Source organism: Oxyura jamaicensis, chromosome 6 (genome assembly GCF_011077185.1).
Source record: "Oxyura jamaicensis isolate SHBP4307 breed ruddy duck chromosome 6, BPBGC_Ojam_1.0, whole genome shotgun sequence".
Classification (NCBI taxonomy): domain Eukaryota; kingdom Metazoa; phylum Chordata; class Aves; order Anseriformes; family Anatidae; genus Oxyura; species Oxyura jamaicensis.
This window is the reverse complement of record NC_048898.1, coordinates 5,692,232-5,713,183: the sequence shown is the minus strand read 5'-3', so window position 1 is coordinate 5,713,183 and position 20,952 is coordinate 5,692,232. Positions and strand designations below refer to the sequence as shown.

The 20,952-nt window shown below is 44.4% G+C and overlaps 1 long non-coding RNA gene across 1 annotated transcript in view; it reads right to left on the bottom strand.

Annotated features, from left to right (window-relative positions):
- The window catches only part of LOC118168803, a 64,502-nt gene that overhangs the window by 8,735 nt on the left and 34,815 nt on the right, over nt 1–20,952 (bottom strand). Inside the window, exons 11-12 of the long non-coding RNA XR_004751803.1 lie at nt 4,173–4,298; nt 3,225–3,423 (exon numbers count right to left, since the gene is read on the bottom strand). This is a non-coding gene — a long non-coding RNA (uncharacterized LOC118168803). The remainder of the gene's footprint in view (nt 1–3,224; nt 3,424–4,172; nt 4,299–20,952) is intronic.

Below are 20,952 nucleotides of genomic sequence, written 5' to 3'. Positions count from 1 at the left end.
TGTTTAGTTTAAAACCTTTGAATTCTAGCTCTGCCCAACCTAACAGCTCCTCAGCACACTGCCTGCAACAAGCAGGGCCAGTACCAGCAGCCAAGAGCCACAGCTCCCACACAACAGGAGCCTGCACCAGAAGCAGGTGGTCAGGCTGTGGGCTCACACCTTCTTCACGGGATGACCAAAAACACCTTAATAGAACCCAATTTAAATCTTGGCAAGGTTTTAGAGCAAAAACTCCCCGAAGGTGTGCGGGGGAGAGCCCCAAACCCGCCCAGGCAGCCGTACCTCGAGCCGTGCCTGCGCCAGCCCGCCCTGAGGCGACAGCTCGCCAACCGCACGGCCCCGCGCGCCAACGGCACCACCTCGCGGAAGAATCCCCCGCCCGCCCCCAGCCTTTTATACCTGAAGGCCCCTCCCACTGGGACGAGCTGACCAATCGCGTCGGAGAGCGGGAAAGGCAGTGTCCTATGGCTGTGAGGCTGAGGCCCAGAGCCCGCCCACCGGGGAGCTGCCCCTCCATGGCCGTCGAGGCGAGGCGGGCGGCGGGAGGGCTCCCGCACAGCCCGGCGGTGGCAGCGCCTGCTCCAGTGTCGGGGGAAACAGCCCCTGCGTGTACTGGGGGAGGGCTGCCCTGCCCTCATAGACAGGGGACCCCACTGGGAACATCTGCACTCCAACTGAACACTGGCAGGGAAAAACAAACGTACACAATGAAAAAGGGGGGTGCAGAAATGTTGAGGGTCTGGTGGGCACTGCTCCCTGCTGAAGTGTCGGGAAGACCTTATGAAAAAAAATAGCTCGATTTAAGATAAATGGACGTGCTGAGGCTGTCCAGTCATTGCTGGTAAGAGCCTTAGTGGAGTTGCTAAAAACAGCAGTGGAAAAAGGGAACCAAAAACCTTCAAGGAGCTGTGGAAGGCCGCCTTTCCCACAGCCTGGCAGCCAGCCAGCAGCCCTTGTGCAACCGCTCGCCACAGTGCAAAACAACCAGAAATGGTGACCCAACAGCCAGAGGGACAGGTGTGCAACAGCACCGGGTCGAGGGGGACCCTGGGCACGTCCCCTTGTCCGCAGCCCCCTGGGACGCAGTGGTCCCCACCTAAACCCCATCCCACCTGCTGGTGCTGAGCCATGCCTCAGGATGCTCTAAAGATGTCTGCCAGGTTTGCAGGTGGTGGGACAACACCTGAGCCCAGGCGTGTTCCAGCAGGCAACATGTCCATGACAGGAACACGGTCTCTGGGTCAGGAGGTGTTACCTTCCCATGCAGGGCCAGGCAGAGAGGTCAGAGACCAGCCTGGCCACTGCTGGGGCAGCAGCGCTGGGGCCACCAAGGGATGGGTGGCATTTTGGGGAGAGTGCTGGCTAGTGGAGCCAAGGAGCAAAGAAAAATCCTAATGACATCCCTATCCCTAAGTTAAGTTTCACCACGGAGACCATCTTTCATTCATTTCTCCTCTCAGGAGAAGCAATTCTATAGGGCTCCAACTCCTGTCTGTTTGCTCAAGCCAAAAGGAATTACTGTAAACTAAGAATAAATACTAATTAACCTGAATCTTTCTTTGTATCATGATTTGAACCATATGTTGTGTCTATCTTTAACTTTACACTGCTCTGAGATGCACTTTCTATCCACAGCAGGCAAAAATGAGATCCCTTCCTTTGATAGAGTTAATTGTAGGCCTAAACAAGACAGCATTTCTTGGTAATACCATGCTGTTATCTTTAAATACTTTTACAATATATAAGGGTTTGAAAAGACACGCATTTTGAGTGCCTCCAATACAACTGGTTTCATGATCAAGGATAATTTAATCCTGTAACTTTCCCACGTCCTGCTGGAGAAAGAGGTGAGGTGAAGGTGAGTTACTCCTTGCAGCAAGAGCAGCTTTTTCAGTGCACACAAGCGTTGTGTTTTCCCATAAAACCCAGCCAAAGGCTACCAAGATTTATCCCCCCAAAGCTGGGGACAGCACGGTAGCAGCTCTAAATTGTCTTATGTTGAGTTGGTTGAAATCAATAGTGCTTTATAAAGATTTTAGTACCAGAGAGAGAATAATAGAACAGGGTTAAAGTGAAGATTTGTTTTCCTGAGTATATCAACATTTTCAAAGCTGTTCTGTTTTTATTATTTCTTTTGTTGTAAGTAGCTCCAATATTTTCGAAATTACGGATAACTGTTGAAATCTCATTTAACAAAACTGTTTTTCATTATGACTGTAATTATGCAGGCAACACATATCCAGAGGGGAAACTATATGGACTTCATATACTGTAAAAGGAAAGACCTTCCATAAATGTAACTACATTCTCTCGTAGAAAATAAATAAATAAATAAATAACTTATTTTGGGGAAAATATTTTCAGATTTCAAAAAACAGCTACAGGGGTATTTAGCAATTCTTAGCAAGAACCATGCAAAATCAAATTCTGCCCAATTCTACTTCTCAGGTACCTTCTGGCACAACATAGTCTTGCACCAGACGTAGTCTGTCTACCATAGCTTGGTAGCCAACATTTGCGATATAATCTTCACATCCCTTCAGCAGGAACTTACCATAACTGCACAGCTTTAGAGAAGTACACAAGGAGAGAAAATATGCCCAATGATGTGGATACAGGAGTTTTAACAAGCTTGCAGGTGAAGTTGTGAAATAAAGCTTCTACTATTTTAAAGTTGCAAAAGTTACTATTGCAATGGTTTAATAGTGTGATTTGTTTGTACAGCATGAACATTATCTGTATCTAGCAGCCCAGTGAGTCCAAACTGTGTCCAGCGATGCCCTTTACCCAGGTGATGGCACACCTTTCTGACCTCAAACCCTCTGCTGCAGAACAAAAATTTCACTTGTGAGGCCCAGACATCGCCCACCCCCTTGTCGCATGGCCATGTGAGGAACTGCTTAGGTGTCAGCGCACCTGCTTTGCAACTGGGTCCTCTGAAACAGAGGCTACTGGTTGTCCTGTGTAACTGACTGCGAGTAGCACATCTACCAACACCTACTACTGCCCCTTGAGCAGGGCAGCAAGGCGAAGAAGGTGGGCTGTGCACGTTCCAGAAATCACCTCTTCGTCTGCCAGGGGAAAGGTAGAGGAAAGAATGCTTTTCCCACACAGTTAGAAAGCCTTAGAGGGCTAATCCATAATAACTTCAGTTTATTAGCTCTTGCTTGGAAATGAGAGGAAACCATACAGCTGTGAAGAGCTGGGCCAATGATAATAGTTACCTTTGCCCTCCTGGAGAAAAGCCCACAAGTCTATCCTGGAGGAAGGCACTGCAGCTCCATCCCTGAGAAAAGCTAGAGCAGTTATTCGGTAGCTAAAACAATTAATGACAAAATACTGTTCCACCCTCTTGGTGAATCCAACCACCATCTTCCTCCTCTCTGTCTTGCAAAGTGGCTGTGGCTCTAGGGTTGTATAGCACTAAATAGGTGGAGCAAAGAACAAGAGACAACCAGAAGTAGCATCATTCCTTCAAAAATTTATGGAAATAATACACCTAATGCTTTTGAGAACCCCACTAAACCGAGTGCCTAAACTGCTCTTAAGCCCTTCTATTTAGGATATTGGATAGATGATTGTCAGGCAGGAAACACTGACCAGAATTTAGGCTACCTAAATAGGGTCCCAGGTGCTCATGTGTATTTTAGGCACATAAAGCACCTTGCTGGTCAAGTCCTTTCCTTGAACTGCAGATTCATGTTCTTAGGTGAGTCCCATAACTAAAACTGCCACCATAACAAATGCACAGGCATCTCTTTTCCTGGATGTGGGTGGTTTCAACTCCTGGATTAGTTATAAGAAGCAACATCCCGGAGAACACAGAGCTTAGGAAGATGAGTAATATCTGAAGTGCAGAGGCAGTAGTAAGAGATGATCCACATATTATGTTCTTTTATTTAATAATTTATAAATAAATATCAGCTTTCCCCAAACTGTCCCTCAGCCTCTCAATTATATGTTGGCTGATTTCTTGTTAGTGCTGTTCTTTTATAATAACAAACTGTTCCCAAAGCTTCACATACAGAGAGTTAGACAATCAAAGCACTGTGTGCGATTTTCCACTTAATTCATTCAGTTAGCTGCAATTAAAACAATACAATTCAGAGCCTTGTGTGTTTCCCTTCAAAAATACAAAACTTTAGTTGTTACTATTAATATATACAACCTACAAGAAAGAGTTAACAGAGCCCCTGTTGTAATAGAGTAATTTTCTTATCCTTTTCTGTAGATGTCCCAGCAGTCATCAGTATTTCTTTCAGTCACTGTTCTTCAAAAGACACATGCTTTTCATTCAACTGCAGAGAAAGAAAAGGAATTCAGTGGGCCAGATTTCCTCTTTGGTCAGGTCCATTCACTGCTGCCACCCAGGGAAAAATCTAGTTGAAGGTGTAGGGGTATCATCAAGAGGAAAACTGAACTTATCGAGAAGGGAAGAGGTCACCATTATCAGGTAGCAAACAAAATTCTGTTCAGATTTTACCTAGACATTTTACCTAAATGTTTCTGGAAAAGCACTGCCTTCATGAACACCGATCTCTACCCACACATTCAATATAAGTGACATACAAAGTTTTCACACCACTGTAGAGCCATTCCTTTTTTACTTTATGGGGTTTTGCTAATGAAACCTGATGACAATCTAATTAATATTACACCAGTTTCTGTGCAAAAAAGAACATAGGCCAAGTCTTGCCCCATGACAGTGTTAAGTTATTGTAACAGAGCATCCGTGATTGTCTTCCGTACCACCAAGCTCCCCAAATACTGGACAGATTTCCGCCAGCCAAGAACAGACTCTGAGCACACAGTGCTCATAGAATGGTAACATCCCTACAGTTTGAGGTTGCGCTATGTTTGACCAAGACTCAAAATGTTTCCAGAGCTTCCATGAGCAAAGATACATCTTAGCATTGTCCAGAGTAGAAAGCTATACTCCTGATGCACTATTATTTGGCATGTTAATTCAGTATTTAATCTCTAATTTTTGACAGAGGTTTTCATTCACCCCACTCCTGCAATGAAATGGCAAACCACTGATTTGAGTCTATAAGCTTAATTATTATCCCACCAACATAAATGAGCATTTAATTTCGTCTCAGTTCATGAAGAAAGAAGTATTTGTATCTACTTTGATAAGATGATATGAAATTTATTCAAATGTTTACCAAACTATGTGAAATCTTATTGGAAGGATATGTTCAGAGAGTTTGTGAATAAAGCCCCCCAGGAAAAAGTAACACCCAAACGTGTGTCAGAACAGATTCCCCAGCTCTGATCCAAAAAGAATTCACAGCTTATTCAGTGTTCACCTTTATTCTTTTGTTCCAGTACACAACAGCACTAAAATGGGATGGCAAAGCAAGGAAGAAAAACTAGCATTTCTTTTCCAGAAAGGTAAAACTGCCAAAGCAAGCTCCAATTACAGAAACACTTCCAGTATTTTCTTTCCTTCGAGTTAGTGCAGTTCTACAAAGATGTTACACAGTGATGAATGACAAGGAAGGCAATCCACTAAATAAGATACCTATTCCAAAGTTATCCCTATTAAAAGAAAGGCTAACACTGTACTTCTGGTACATGACTGTAGGCTTGAAGATTCTTGAAATCTGCACATAATTTGGGTGCAAGAAGTCTAGTTGAAAGACCACGTCTCTAAATGTCGATGAACGTTTCCAGCAACAGCCTCACAAAAATAAAAAAAAAAAATCTCCATTTGGCACAGTTTTTTCCAAATGTGTTCTCATAACTTAGGTTGCTGTAACAGTTAACACTAGGCAGATAGCAACTGTATGTGTTCCGTAATAAGCATACTTTTCATAAGGCATTTCAAGGCAATTAGATTACTAACCAACTTTAAAAGTTAAACTATGTAGTCCAAGTTATATACAGTAAGGCACTGTCCATAAAATCAAAGAGGTAGTTCATATCACTTTACATATCCCACTGACATTGACTGACCTATACATCCTGATAACATTTTCATTACCATCTACACTTAACCTTTTTTATCAAGTGCCCTTATGTCCAATACCTGAAAACATGCAATTCAGGTCCCCAGAGTAACTCCAAAAATCACATCAAGGAAGTCCTTTATTGGTTTCTCTCAATGACTTCCAGATTAAATCTGCTCGTTCTATAAATGCAGTAAAGGGTTTTGGTAAGCGTCTAGCCTCAAAACACACGGTTGAAGTTAGTAGTCTTTTCAATCCAGCAACAAAGGACCCTGCAACTAGAATAAAGTTAATAACTGCTGATGACACACATACCAGAACCAAAAAAAAAATAAAAAAAAAAATCCACAAGCAAACAGTGCCTCACCCCTTTGCCCCTTTGTATTAGAAGAAAACCGTGCTTAAGAACTGGAAGAAGATTATGAAGCGCACAGAAGGAATAGGCTTATGTATGAAACTAACCTTTTACCTACTCACCTTTCAGATATTTGGCTTCATTAAACTCCCAAGTATCAGTGCAAGAATGAGCATAAGTGCCAGAATGCCAAGGTAAGGAACAGGCAGACTTTGTAAATCTGTTCACAGTAGTGTTCCAGATTGGTGCTAAAATAAGAGTTATGAGCTACATTCACTTCAAGTAAATACAAGAATATCTATAACTCAGCTCAGGCCTTCTTTAGTCATCATCTATTTGGGAAGAAAGGAAGGAATTATAGCTTCTGTAAAACACTGTTCATTTTTCTTAGTGACAGAAAGTGAAAGTGAACAAACTCTGGCCCTTCTCCAGTTCAAGTCAAGGAGAGTTATATGTGTGAGTCTCTGAAGCTGAGATCTATTCAGCCCTCATATGGCTGCACTTACCTACACTGTAAGCTCCCAGGTCAAAAGCAGTTGACTTGAGCCTCCAGAACATGAAAGGTTTCACACAAAAAAAATAGTTTTCCAAATAGAGGTCAGTGGCACCAGCTCACCATCTCTCCTTGTAACAAAAGCTTTCTTCCTTAATGTTTGCAAGATGATGTGATCTGTACCAGTCGCACCAGGAGAGCAACAGAAACTTAGAGTGACCTTTCAGTCCCATGCACCTTGAATCATTTCTGTTATGAACAGATAAGTGTTCTTTGGGCCCACTAGAACAGGGAAAAGAAGAAGAGCAAAAGAAACCCTGGAGTCCTCCAGAACCTCAGCACAGAATCATAGAATGGTTTGGGTTGGAAGGGACCTTCAAAGATAATCTGGTCCAAAGCCTCTGTCATAGGCAGGAACATCTTTCACTAGATCAAGTTGTCCAAAGCCCCTTCCAACCTGTCCTTGAACACCTCCAGGGATGGGGCATCCACAGCTGCTCTGGGCACCCTGTTCCAGTGCCTCACCACCATCACAGTAAAGAATTTCTTCTTTATATCTAATCTAAGTCTACTCTCTTTTAGTTTAAAACCAATACCCCTTGTCTTATCACTACATGCCCTCATAGAAGGGGCATGTCTCTCTCCATCTTTCTTATAAGCCCCCTTTAAGTATAGAAAAGCTGCAATAAAGTCTCCCCTGAGCCTTTGCTTCCCCAGGCTGAACAACTCCAGCTCTCTCAGCCTTTATTCATAGGGAGGAGCTACAGCCCTCTGATCATTTTTGTGGCTCTAACAGGTCCTAGTATTTCTTGTGCTGTGGGCCCCAGAGCTGGATGCAGTACTCCAGGTGGGATCTCACAAGGGCAGAGCAGAGGGGGAGAAAACATCTCCATCTAGCTTTCCATTCAGGTATCTGTGCCTTGGTTATCGATACTAAACAAGCCCACAGATGCACTGAATAGTAACAAATCAGCAGCAGCTAATAAAATTAAACAAAGCAAGACAATATTACTATGTTGAACAAAATAGATTCCTCCTTCAAACAGCAATGGCAACTGCATACAAAAACTGCAGATGTGTGGTGACACAGACCTTCAGCTGGGAAGGCAAATTGGCAGGCCTTGGCAGGAGTTGTGTAAATTCCGTGGTTTGGTCCTGGAGGTTGTGGCTTCAGCCCCAGGTCCCAATTCCTTACCACAAACCACCAGAGACCTCTCTGAGTAAATGCAAGGCCAGCTTCTTCTCAGCAAGGCTCCATCAAATTTAAATATCATCCATGCAGAGGGGCCTCTGGCTTAAACATCCACCTATAGGCATGGTTACTGAACACAACAATAGGTAGGAATGAACGGTCTCAGCATAGATGGCTGAGACCTGGTTCATCTTGACAACCAGAGAAAATGTCCCCACCACCTCCCATCCCACATGCAGCCTGTCTTTGTTGGACAGCCCCCTGGGAACACAACTCAGGTGCTTGCTCTGAGTCCAACACAGAGGACTGCAGATTATTCAGTATTGCCTGGATTCAAGGAACACTCTGGTGACCTTAATCCCAGCCCAAAGCCATGCTCCACTAGGCACTTTCCATGCAGTGAGCAAGACGCCCACACGTCAGGAAGGCCTGCCCACTTGCAGCAGTACCAGCAGAAGCAGGTCCCTTTGAACCCCTCCATGCTCTGTGATGCCATTTCCCGCATCCAAGCATTGCTAACGCAGCCTCTGTTTCTGAACACTGGGAATAAGGGAAACCTGCATGAGCATGAACGGTCAAAGCCACCCAACCCGTTGACACTGGAGCTAGGCAGATGAAAGTCACACGTGGGGCAGTCCCTGCTTTGCATTTTGGTGCAGATGTACACAGAGAAAGGAGTGGAGGCAGAGCTGAGACAGTGGGAAGCTTGGCGAGAAGGAGGGCGTCTGTTACTTGAAATCACTCTAAAGCACATTACAAATCTGTTAAATCATTGTGGGTTACCCTGTATTTCAGAGTAAATTAGTAACTTTTCAGAGGGAGTGAAGAAACTACCACTCCACTTTTAAATAATGAAAATGCTAAAAAACCTACACTTAACAGCTCTAAAACTGCAGCAAGTCACCCACCAACACCCACTCCTCTTGTCAGCAGGCTTTTTTCAGCTTTGCCTATTATTTGTGTCAAGCCTGAGATGTTTAATGTTTGCTGCCCTTATCTTCTTAACTTTAAGAAGCCCCAAATGTTACAATATGTACCTATGCCACTGACCTTTCTTCCCCCCAGCATTTTGATCTAAATAAGTAACAAACACAGAGTTTCCAAAATCATTTGGATTCACTGGCTCTGAGTGCATAGCTGTAAAAAATCTGCTTTAAGATTAACATCCAATTTTATTCATGCCTGAGGCTTCACCACAGCATCTATTTTTGTAAGATTAACAGCAAGATCCCAGTTCTCCAGAAATGTAAAGAGTAACAGCCAATTGTAAAAGGAGGCTGATATTTCCTAACTTGCCCTGCTCGCATCCAGGAAGGTACATTTTCCTAGCCCTTCCAGCAGTGGGTGTAATTTCTACTTGCATTTTTGCACCCACAACACACAGCTCGTGTATTGGCCCTTCTGTCTCCCATTAGCTGAAATGCATTTCTGATGAAACGGTGGGTGCCAAAAAATACTAACACAAATCTCACATGTGCAAAGTGTCCCCTGAAAGACAGCTTTTACTCTGGAGGAGTTAAGAAACAGCCATCTTCCTGTACCTTGCACAAGAGCATTTTGGATCATCTAACTTGAAAATATGAGCATTTAAAATGAGCACTTGATATTTCAGCTAATCCATTTTAAATGAATATACATGCAAACACTTCTTTTTGAACATGGCAATCCGGGGACAAATTGAAGGCGATTTTTAACTTTAACAGAAGAAAAGTTGCTTTAAATAGTACCTTCGGTATCTGTCAATTAGAGCTATTGCATTGCTGTCAACTTGCACTCCTTCTTTAGTTCCAGCTTTGCTCCATCCTACACAGATCCGTACAAATCAATTGTCTCTTCCAAACATGCACTAACCACTGGAAAGTGAAATTAATAAAGAGCGAGAAAAGCTGATTCATAAAGCTGACATTCCTGTGCCCAACAACTCTGGGTTTCTCCCCTCCAGCTAGCTGTTTGAGATAGGCAGGCAAAGTGGTAAAAGATTATCAAATTGCAACTGTCACTCCTGACAAAATGCATCTGAATGCTGGAAGGAATTTTAGGTTTTAAGCTAAAACACTGCCCCAAAGGGTTCCTGTCAATATCTGTACCTTGGATGGAAAGCTACCACTGAGCGCAGTGTGTCCAACATATAGAACCTGCCATGAAATGAAGTTCTTCATAAGAAAGCTCATCTCAGTCTTGGTTGATAACAATAACAAGGAGACAAGATGAGACCATCAGTCTCAATTGTGAAGACAATGTTTTCCTCCCATATTATTCTGTCTGTCATGTTCCCTTCAGGTTCTAAAGGAATCCCTGTCTCATACATCATTATTTCCCACAAAGCTTGAAAGCCTTCAGGGGGGGTTTCTTCCTGCCCACTGTACCAGCCTTGATGTCTGAGTACCTTCAGAACAGTGACAGAGGCCTCTGCCAGCAATAAAGGGGAACATCTGCATACCAATTAAACTGCTGAGCTCTGAAGAGTTAAAAAAAAAAAAAAAAAAAGCGGGGGGAAAAAAAGCCTTGAAAGTAAATCTGAGCCAAGTTCTAATTAATGCCCTAGGCCCCGATTCACCACAGCACTTACGCATGTAGTTAACTTTAAGCACATATTTAGTTCCATTGAAGTCAAAAGACAGCATCGAAGAGGCAAACTACATTAGCACAATTTAATACTCTTTGGGCTAATTAATTGGATGTAAAAATTGACTATGAGAATGGTATTCCTTATTTTCCTTGCTGTGATATTTTCAGATATGAATACTTGGATGTGGTTGGAATCAGCAAAAAGCACTACCTTGGCTGGCTGCCATGGGCTGCTGAGTCCTACAACTGTGAAGGCCAGTCCCAAGGAGCATCAACAGGAACTGAGCTCTCTGCTTCCTGCAGGCTCAAGTCTGTATCCTCCACCTGGTGTAGGTGTGCAGGTACAAAAGACAGTCCTTGTCCTGAGGAGCAGTAATCTAAGAAATGAAAAGAACCAGCAACAGATCAGCAAATCCATCAGGCTACGGATGGCACATCAGAGACAGCTTTCCTTTTCTCTATAAAGAAGTATTTATTCACTGCTGTGCATCAATGTTATTTGTGATTAGAGATGGCAAGGAAGGGCAGCAAACAGGGCTGGGTAAGCCAGGGAGGCAGAAGAGAGTTTGGAGACAGAGCTGGTGAGGTTACCAAGACAGGCACTGTCAGGCAGGGCTGCGGGGACAGCAGCAGTGTTTACATCTAACAGGTAGGCAGACTGGAGCTAGCCCCAGATGTGGACAAGGGCTTAACTTTTCTTAATTTCACTGGAGCAGGACTGAACCCTGCAAAAAGGGAGATCACAGTGCAATCTCCAAATAGCCAAACAGTCCCACGTACACCCAACTTTGGTCTGAATGTGGTCTCCAAGCTCAGTACAACCAACTTTTGAGCTCCAGCTGACTTGACAAAGGCATGTGTACAACCAACCATTCTGTAACTCAGGATGCACGGAGGAAACGTGGTCAGTAAGGGTCTTCTTGCTGGAACTTCTGCAAAAATGAAACCACAGAAAGTTTGCTGAAGCATCACTAAGGTTGTACATGGACCTATAAAAGCTAGGAAATTGAGAGCAGGGAACATAAACTCCTGGCTGACAATACTTCTTTATCTCATCCATTAGGAAAACAAAAAGAATAAAAACAAACCTCAAAAATTAGAATGCCATGAGCATAAAACAAAGTACCAGCGCGGCTTTTCAGATTAACTTTGAATTTCCTTGCTTTCATTGGTTTAAGAGCTCTATTGTTACTCTCTTGTTTCTTTAATTGCAGACACTAAAAATTCTTTTATCTTTCAAAGTCCTTAAAGTCTGTTATATAAATACGTAATTAAAGCCTCTTTCAACTGGGTATAATTTACTCTATAGTTTACAACAGCTGCACTAGAGCTATTACAGTTTATCATTTAAAAGCCTAATTAGGGGCTTCTTAATTAGCAGATCCTTCAGTCACTAGACTGTGACTGTGTAAAAGATGCTTGGCAGCTATCGCATGTTACAAATCTGCATGAAATGTTTGCCTGAAAACAGGGTATGTGCAAGTCCAGAACCACATTAACTGCCCCCTTAGGTCAGCCCATCTGAGCATGCAAACCTCCCCGCTAAATCCACCCTCTCATCTCTAAGCACACAGCTTGCCTGCAGACATCCTTTCCCCTTGTGCACACGTTGTGGGGAACCACCTGAGTATCGAGCCACACAGGCCAGACGAGGCGTAGCTGAGGTCTGGAGGAGTGACTAGCAGGGGCAAAGGACAAACTGCTCAGAGCGGCTCTGTGCCTCCGCTGCACATCACACACCTGAGCACGATTCCTTCTGCTGCTAACTTCCAGCCCAAGTTGAAAGCTGGAGTCTGGACTCCTCAGATAACCTCCTGAATGCAGGACCATCAGTCCTAGAAGACTGCTCTACTCTCCACCTGTTTCCTGCAGCCTTTCCCAGAGCACCCCTAGGCCGGCTACCAGGCTAGCTGAGCTGAGCTGCTGTGCCAGTCCTTTGATGTGGTGACTCTCATGTTCAAACACAACCAGAAAAGATGGGCCTGTGCCCGCTGACTGCTCAGGCTGGTTTCACATGGCTTGTCAAGTGCTGTCTCCAGTGATCGCGGCTCCTCACTGCTGCTGCCTTCTCCTCAGGAGCTGTGCCACCATGCTGAGTTCAGCGGGCAGCTCCTCCGAGGTTCCCAAAGCACCCACATCACTAGGAGGAGGAAGAGGATCCAGTTACTGCCCCTCATTTATAATTCCCAACACAGATTTCTCATTAATCAGCACCAAATTAGCAGTCAGACATTGAGATTTTAATTGCAATCTTTGTCTAGGGTGGGCTGTAACTGACAGGACTGTAGCTCCTTCACCCTTTGCCCCTGGGTGGCATGGTGTGGGGGGAGCAGTCAGCGAAGCCATAGCTCATCTTGAGAGGAATCGCTCACTGTGATGAGCTCGTACCAGCTCAGGGCTCTCTGGACCCACCACTCAGGGAGCAAAGGGCTGGTTCAGATCGTACTCTGGAGGACTGGTGGGTTTTTGTTAAGTTTTCACCCACTTGTAACACAGCAGCTGTGCTACAGAGGGGCGGATTTGGGGCCTGCAGCATTTGAGAGCATTGCTTTAAACCATACAGTGACAAAAATCAGGAGTTTTTATTGACTGCAGGATAATATAAATCAGCTATTGAAAACCTGTATCATTAGCGCTATTGCTTTCCAGTGGTAGATAGCTGCAGTAATGGATTGGCCTCTCCATCTTATCCTCCCACTGGAAAACAACATACACAGAGCTGATCAATAACCTGATCTAAGTTACTTGTAAACGTGTCAGGTGCAAATATCTCCCTTTCTCAAAGGTTTTGGAAACCAGATACTTTCGCAAAATTTAGGCCAGGAAACAAATTGCTTTGTTGTTATGGTGGAGAACAGCATAGCCAGACCCACCCACATTGATACAAGGAATTTTTAAATAGACAGGCAATAACTTTATTATATGCATGTATTACTCTGTGGGGTCAATAGCTCAAGATGTTCGTTTGCAATAGAAAAAAAAATCCATTAGAAAAGCATCTTTGTAACATCCGTGTTGCTGAGAAGCCTCTATTCAACAGGAAATGGCTGGATTATTTCATCGGGGAGGTTGCCACTGATTTCTACAGGCGAAATCCTAAAACACCTTCAAAATCAATAGTAAATTCCACTGCCATTACCAGGGCCAGGATTTCATCCTATTGTACCACAACATATTACCCACTTACTACAGTGTTGCCAACTCTGAAGTCAATGGAAACTCCACAGGTCACAGCCTCATTTCCCCACCGATAAGTGGAGAGGTTGCAGAGGTGTTAAGGGCCTTACCTATATAAAGGTGGTACCACTTTTACTCCATTAGTGTGACTAAAGCACGTACACACATTTCTTCCCCTTATGCTGCTCTGCCTCAATTGTACACACACAGAGGGGATGTATTAAAGAAGATTATAAAGCAGGTCAGAGGGGGGCTGAAGCACAGTTACATTGCAGCCTGCAGGAACCTCCGTGGACACCCAAAGCAGCAGCCACATGTTGCGTCCTGCTGCGGCACTCTGACACCACAGCAGCCCATTGGGGGGGATCAAAAGCTAGCCAGGGCTTTCTGAAAGGGGAGCTGTCACCTTCGGAAAACCCCCGTGGTAAGCAGCCTACAGAATCAATGGAGAACTTTACAGGGACAATGTATTTCTTTGAGCTGGCGTTCCTGGAAAACTTTGAACTCCAAGTTCCTGGAAATCCTTGCACCCTAAATCAAACACCCTCTTAAACTGGTCCTTGCTGTACAAACTTATATAGCCCACACGATACTGCTGCCCACTTTCTTCAGTTTGGAGGTTAAGTGGCATCCAAAGTGATACCATGGAAAAGATTTTATCAGAATTCGTTTTCCGCTGACTTTTGTGACAGAAGAGCACAGGTGGCCTTGAAGAAGAGGAAGAGGCCACAGTAATGTAGAGGCTGGGTGCAGGTAGCCACAGCCATAAAGTGGAGATGAAGGCTGAAAAGAATGTCAGCCACGAAGACTGAAGACAGAAAGTTACATTGTGCTGATGTGTTTTATTTCAATTACTTCCTCCCAATGTGCCTGCTGGCCCCAAGCGAGTACTGTGAACCACCAAGCACCTGTGCTCAGCCAACCACCCTCCCAGCCTCAAGGCTGGTGGCTTACTTGCCCCAGCCCCAGTGCCGCTGCCTGAACCCTTGGGTGTTACAGCCCTCCAGGACCGAAGAAGGGAGATTTATACCATTCTATATTCTTTTTGCATGGAAGCAGCCCACACACCCTTTGTTCCTTCTGGATTTGAAAGATCCAGTGAACCAGAGACAGATTTGACCTCACCTAGGTCATACGCACCTTAAGATGTATTCAAATGGGGAGACCCCCAAAAGAAGAAATGTATCCCCCTGGTAATTCAGAGATCCCTTTTTAATGGGGCAAGATCACAGATTACCATTTTGTACAGTTGTCTGTTGTTCTACTCCCATTTTTTGTGTTTTTGATAAATGGAAACACACCAGAAGAGTTCAGCATCTTCTTTCAAAACTTCTCTATTTCACTAACTTGTTCCAACCTCCATCACTGCTCTTTCCTTGTCAGCAACTGTACCACCACGATATACCTCTGCCCACGCACAAATGCAGTGGTTGAAGGTATGAACTGGAATCTCTCCGTTAAAGGAACAAGCAGGCATCCCAGAGACTGACACAGCTGCTATTTGCATGTAAAAGAGCAAAAAAGGTGCATGACTGAGCTCAAATTAGCATGAGCAAAGCCTCCCACCACATTTGCAAACTACAGCTTGCACAGTGGTGCTAATAGAGGTGCACGTTTTCCTCACAGAGAAAGATTTCTACCTCAGTGATACGGAAACTTGGCTAACAGTGGTTCACAGAATTTAACATCAAATGAACTTTCAAATCTCCTTTTTTCATATAACTTACAGAGTGCTTGGAAAAGCGAAACACAGTGGATGCAGAGTGAGCTGGATACACCCAGGTTCAGCTGTGTCTTCACTTCCAGCTTAATTCCTGAAGCTAGCTCCATCAATGAGCCACATTTTCTAAGGCCTCCATCACTTTTGTGCTGTGGGAGATCATTTACGTCCGCAAAATCTTGCTGAAGGCGTGCCACTTCATAAACTATAAGATCTCTGGATTTTAACACAGTCTTTGTCTCTCTGTGGCCATGAACACACAAACATAATGTGCACACACCTACTGAGTCATAAAAAGATCAGTTGCTTCAGCAGGCTGTTTAAGCAGTGTACTTGTATTAACTGTCCCCCAAACCAAACTGCGTATCGAGCCCTTATTGCAGAGAAGTTACAGATTTTTTTTTACTTTATTGTCATGCTTCTACGGAAGTTGGAACAATTCAGTGCCTCCACTATTGACACAGTAGCTTTGGCTCATCTGAGAGACTAGAAGGAACAGTAAATGCAGGCATTAATGGTAATAAAAATCAAAGCTAAGCTCTACATGAAGAGAAACAAAATCCAAAATGAAAAATTCGATTACACAGTACCTGTCTCCTGTCTTGCCTTCCTCATTATACGTAGAAATTAACCCCGTCATTAAGTACTTTGATCAGGCTGTAAATAAACAGCTTATAATGGCATGAAATCTACCACAGCAAGCAGGCAAACGAACAAGGGGAGGAATACTGACATTTGGGGCTGCTGTCAGACATCAAGTGCTCCTGCTCCCTCGGGGCCAAACTGCTAGAGTAAATGGGGTTACGCCAAGGATGAATTGCTCCCTCCTGGTTTGTGCTACTTCTAGAAAGTTCCAGTAACAGTATCTAAGAGGCTATCATCTGGAGATCAGTAGCATCAGTTTGAGATCTTCGAGAGATGTTCAAATTGGGTTGTTTTAGGTTAAAACTCAGCATGGAAATTCCCAGCCCATGATGGACCCGAAGCACTTACGTGGTCAAATTGGTCCAGGTTTCCATTGCTCGGAAATGAAGTATGGCACCCTTTCATGTACTCCAGCTCCAAACATTTGTGAATTGAATTTGGACTGCTTCCAGGCACTAATACATATCATAAGCAAGATTTCTGGGCAATTGAGTGTTTTCTTGTTTGTTGTTTTTTTTTTTTGTTTGTTTGTTTTAATTTGTTTGTTTGTCAGGATTTTGGAGTAGAATTTGCTTTCTTCTGGGATGTATTTAACTCTGTGTAACTCTACTTACTTGCCTTGCTATCTAAATTCCCTGCACAACTAGATTGCTACACAGCCAGAGATGGCCAGGCCAACAGCTCTGCCCCTGGCCTGCCACGAGTCACAGAATCACAGAATTGTGGGGGTTGGAAGGGACCTCAAGAGATCATCGGGACCAACCCCATCTCTCACTCATCTCCCCCTGCCTCTGCATCCCTACAAGTTTCCCAAATGCCCTGAGCCCCGACTTCATTTGCCTTGGACCCCTATGACCCCAGTGAGCTCTCTGTGCACCTGCACCAGGGGACATCTAACCAGAAGCGGACAAGTTGGACAGAACCGTCAGGGCCAGGCCACACTGCATTCCCACCCTGCTGCTTTGAGAGTTCTCTGACTGCATACTTTTACCCCAAGTATTAACAAATACCCTGGCTTCCTTAATGTCTGAAGTAGCATTACTCAACACAGAAAGCTTAGTGCATAAAGGTATTTTCAAAAAATGAGGGAGTAGCCCACAGGGTTTTTTGATAGATGGCCAGAGTCCTGATGTGGGGAGACCTAAACCCTAGGCCATCATAAGAGAGATGGTAGAATCCCCCTACGGTAGAGCATGATCTGCTGTGAGGCATCCGGTATGCCGAGTCTGACATAAGAGCAAGTCTCTCCCTTTCTCCAAACCCAGGTTTGCTTGCAAAGGGGCCCAGTTCCTTCTGAAAAGCTCAGCCGTGGGTCACCAGATTAGCTCTGGAGGACCCAGTTTACCAGTGGTGCTAAGCCACTGCAGCAGTGCTTAGCTTAGGGGCAGATGCAGTTATGAAGCAACTCAACTGAGGCCCTGGCAGCCTGAGCCCTGGCTTCAAGCAGTCCTGTTTCCCCGTAGGCTTTTCGCACCTCTTTGCTCAGCAGACCCTCAGTGTCCTCAGATGGACTGAGGTTGGCCAGGTGCAACCTCTGTGCCGAGCACCACCTGGGGGCACTCTGTTTTGTTTAGAAAGTACAGCTTAGATGCTCGCTCCTCTGTTCTCCTAATTGAGCTGCCATGGCATTTCTGGTGATTTGCCAAGCACAACACAGATGTTTTCCGGGAGAAATCCTGACCTAAGCGAGGCAAAGGCAATTTCCCGCTGTCTTCAAGGTAGCCAAGATTCTACCTTTAACATCCTAATAAAAGCTTGGAAAAACACTAAGCAACCCCACAGATTATTTTTTTCTTTATGCATTGCTAAACATACTGCAGAACAGACATTTTATTATTCCTAAAAGCACTAAAGACCAGCATCTCCCCTCCTTCTCACAATTCATTCCTTTATCCCATTGCTACAATCAGTTCCAGGACATTATAGCAAGACATTGTTCGAAATTGCTATCACCACGATTTAGAAAACACTCAGTCCTAGATCAAGCCAGCTCAGACAAAAAACATCTCAGGTGCTGTGTAGCTTCCAAGCATACTGTTCTCACTCTATAAAACTGCATCTCTGCTCTTACTTACACTCCATATACCAGCTGTGTATACAAAAATGGTCCTTTCCAGATCCACAAATACTCACATGCTCTTTTCTGTACAAAGTCATACAAAGAATACAACACAACCCCAGTATCAGCACACACAAGGCAAATAATACTATGGTTTTGGATACACACAGAGGTTTTGACCCCAGCTGCACTGGGGGTGGGCACTTTGAAGTAAAGGTCTGTAAAGGGGAGAGGATGAACAGTCACCACTGTCTGGGCAAAGGTGGGAGGGCTCGTAGGAGGTGGGGCAGCAGGGAGGAAAGGCACTCACAGAAGGCAGCTGGCAGGAGATGGAGCTAGCTGGAGGCAGCATTTTTACATCTGGCTCTAATGTACTTGACCGAACTCTTCCAGTGCATATGTAGTCCCTGATAATAAATCAAATCAAATATTTCTCTTGAATTTGCAGTTCCTGTTCAAATTCAGTAACTTAAGTACTGGCAGGTATCTTGCCTGCAGTAGAAGTTGCAGGAAGGGTGTACCTGAAATTTCTGGCAAACCTAGAAGAGCCTAACAATCTAGGCTGCAAATGCACATTACATACACTAACTTCCATATCATTATTATTTGACACTTTTACAATATGTCAGCTTCCCTTCTAAAAATAATTCACTATTAATAGCAATTTTATGTAACTAGCAGTATGCCAGGGATCTCTCACAGATCCCATCCCTGAACAGGGCCTTCACACATCCCCAGATTCAGCAAGGCTATCAAATCTCAACTGCAGTATCTTCCAGTGATTACTCTTTCATTCACTTACTCAGTAGTCTGAGGTTCGATCATGCTCCTGCTGAACCCAGTAACCAATTCAGCCTCCACTGGAAAACTACAACGTGCAGAACAAATTAAGGACTCTAGTCCTGATCAAGCAAGACATTTTTAAAGTGTGACTCACCTGTAAGCATATGCACTGCTTTAGTAATCAATGGCATCACCTAAGTGCACAGTCAAGCACATGCTGCAAACACCCCCCTGACAGCTAGTTCCATAACCTGGGAAAACTCCCTGGTGCAGCTCTGGAGCTGCTCTAGAGCAATTCGTGAGTAACATGCACTGAAACGTATCAGTCTGGAAGAGTGTAAAAAAGAGGGGCAGAAGCAGGTAGAGTGGAAATGCTTTTCAAAACACACTTAATGGCTGTCGGGAGGCAAGGCTGGAACCTTGTTTCAGGCTTAGAAGCGAACTTGGGAAGGAAGGCAGCTGCTCAGGGACCCAGGATGAGTCACAGGAGCTCACCAAGGGTATGCGAAGAAGCTGGCCTACCTGAATGGCTTTCAGGGAATGGTAAGAATTGTAGTCAAGATACATGAAGTTTTATTAAAGGTTTGTTTTCACTAAATCTTCGTTCCTGCTGTTAAACTGGCTTTAAAGCAGTGTGATACTTTATTCTACTAGTAAAAAAAAAACAGCCAAGGTGAACAGCTTGTCTCCAGATGCGGCTGGATCTGCCAGGTAGAGATGGCTGGGAGGGAAGCACAGCATACCCCCAGGTGGGGGGTGGCAGGAGGTGAGGCCTGGGGCCAAACTGAAGCTTTCACATAGAACCATGGTACGCAGCACCTGCAGCTGCCGTTGATGCTAATGGGAACTGTTGGTACTCAGCACCACTGAGGTTCTGTCTCTAGCAGAATAATTTATGATTTCTTGATCACGAGCTCATTGATTACATGATCAGGAGCCTGCACCAGAGACATACCCTTGCAAGGAACTTGTTTTCAGTCCTCCCACTTGGAGTGGGGGCACATGTACGGGCTTCCCTGTATGAGATGATGTACGAACCCCAGCCACACATCTGAGAAGCTGGTATCTCAGTACACCCCCAGCATTCCCTTCAGGGAAAACTCCTCCAGACATCTGCATATTTAACACAGGTCGCACATCCAGAAAACACTGCTTTCATAGGTCCTAGCTTTCCTGACAGCAGGCTGGGGCTTGTGGCTAGAGGAATACAGGCCTACAGAAAAGCATGCTAAATGCAATTGCCTTCAGGAGGCAATAAATGTCAGGAGAGCAGTACATAGAGCATTTCCATACCTGAGTCAGAGAACAAAAGTATGAAGCTTCTTGGAACAAGGTCTAACTCCCTTTCATATCTGCAGAGCTCAGAGATGCTGTAAGGTAAAGAGCATGAGTCATGGGTACCTACAACATTCCTTCCCAGTAGCCTTTGTCCTATCACTCAGCCACTGCTCCTCTGCTAAAACAAAAACAAAAAAAACAGAAATTTGTGGAGAAATATTTCTTTCTTGTTTTATCTGTACATGGTCTCCAGAGATTGAACAGTAAAAAAAAGCAGAAAGAAAAGTACTACCACTTTCAGAGGTGTCCCCGTTACAGAAGTCCTCACTTCATGAAAAGCATCGTGATGTAGCTGCTGCAACTACTTCCATGCAGAGCCATCCCTGCTGAGGTGCCTACTCAAAGATGCAGGAATCCTTTGGAAATGGGGCCTGGCTGCCCTCTCATTTTCCCTGCAGTCTGTATTTGCATTTAGATTTTGTGACTGCTGATTGCTGGCTAGGAAAAGTTGATAATGGCATGACACAGGCTTCTATCAAAATAAGACATTTTTGCCTTTTACAAGTCTCTCCCCGTTCTCTTCTGCACCAAAGAGACTTCACTGCCGGTAACATGGGGCAGTAACTGAACAGTGTACTGTTGACTTTCTTGGGGTGGCAGTGATTTACACCACCCAAAGATCCTGCACACCATTCCAGCCATTTCTTTGTATATTGTACACTCTCTAC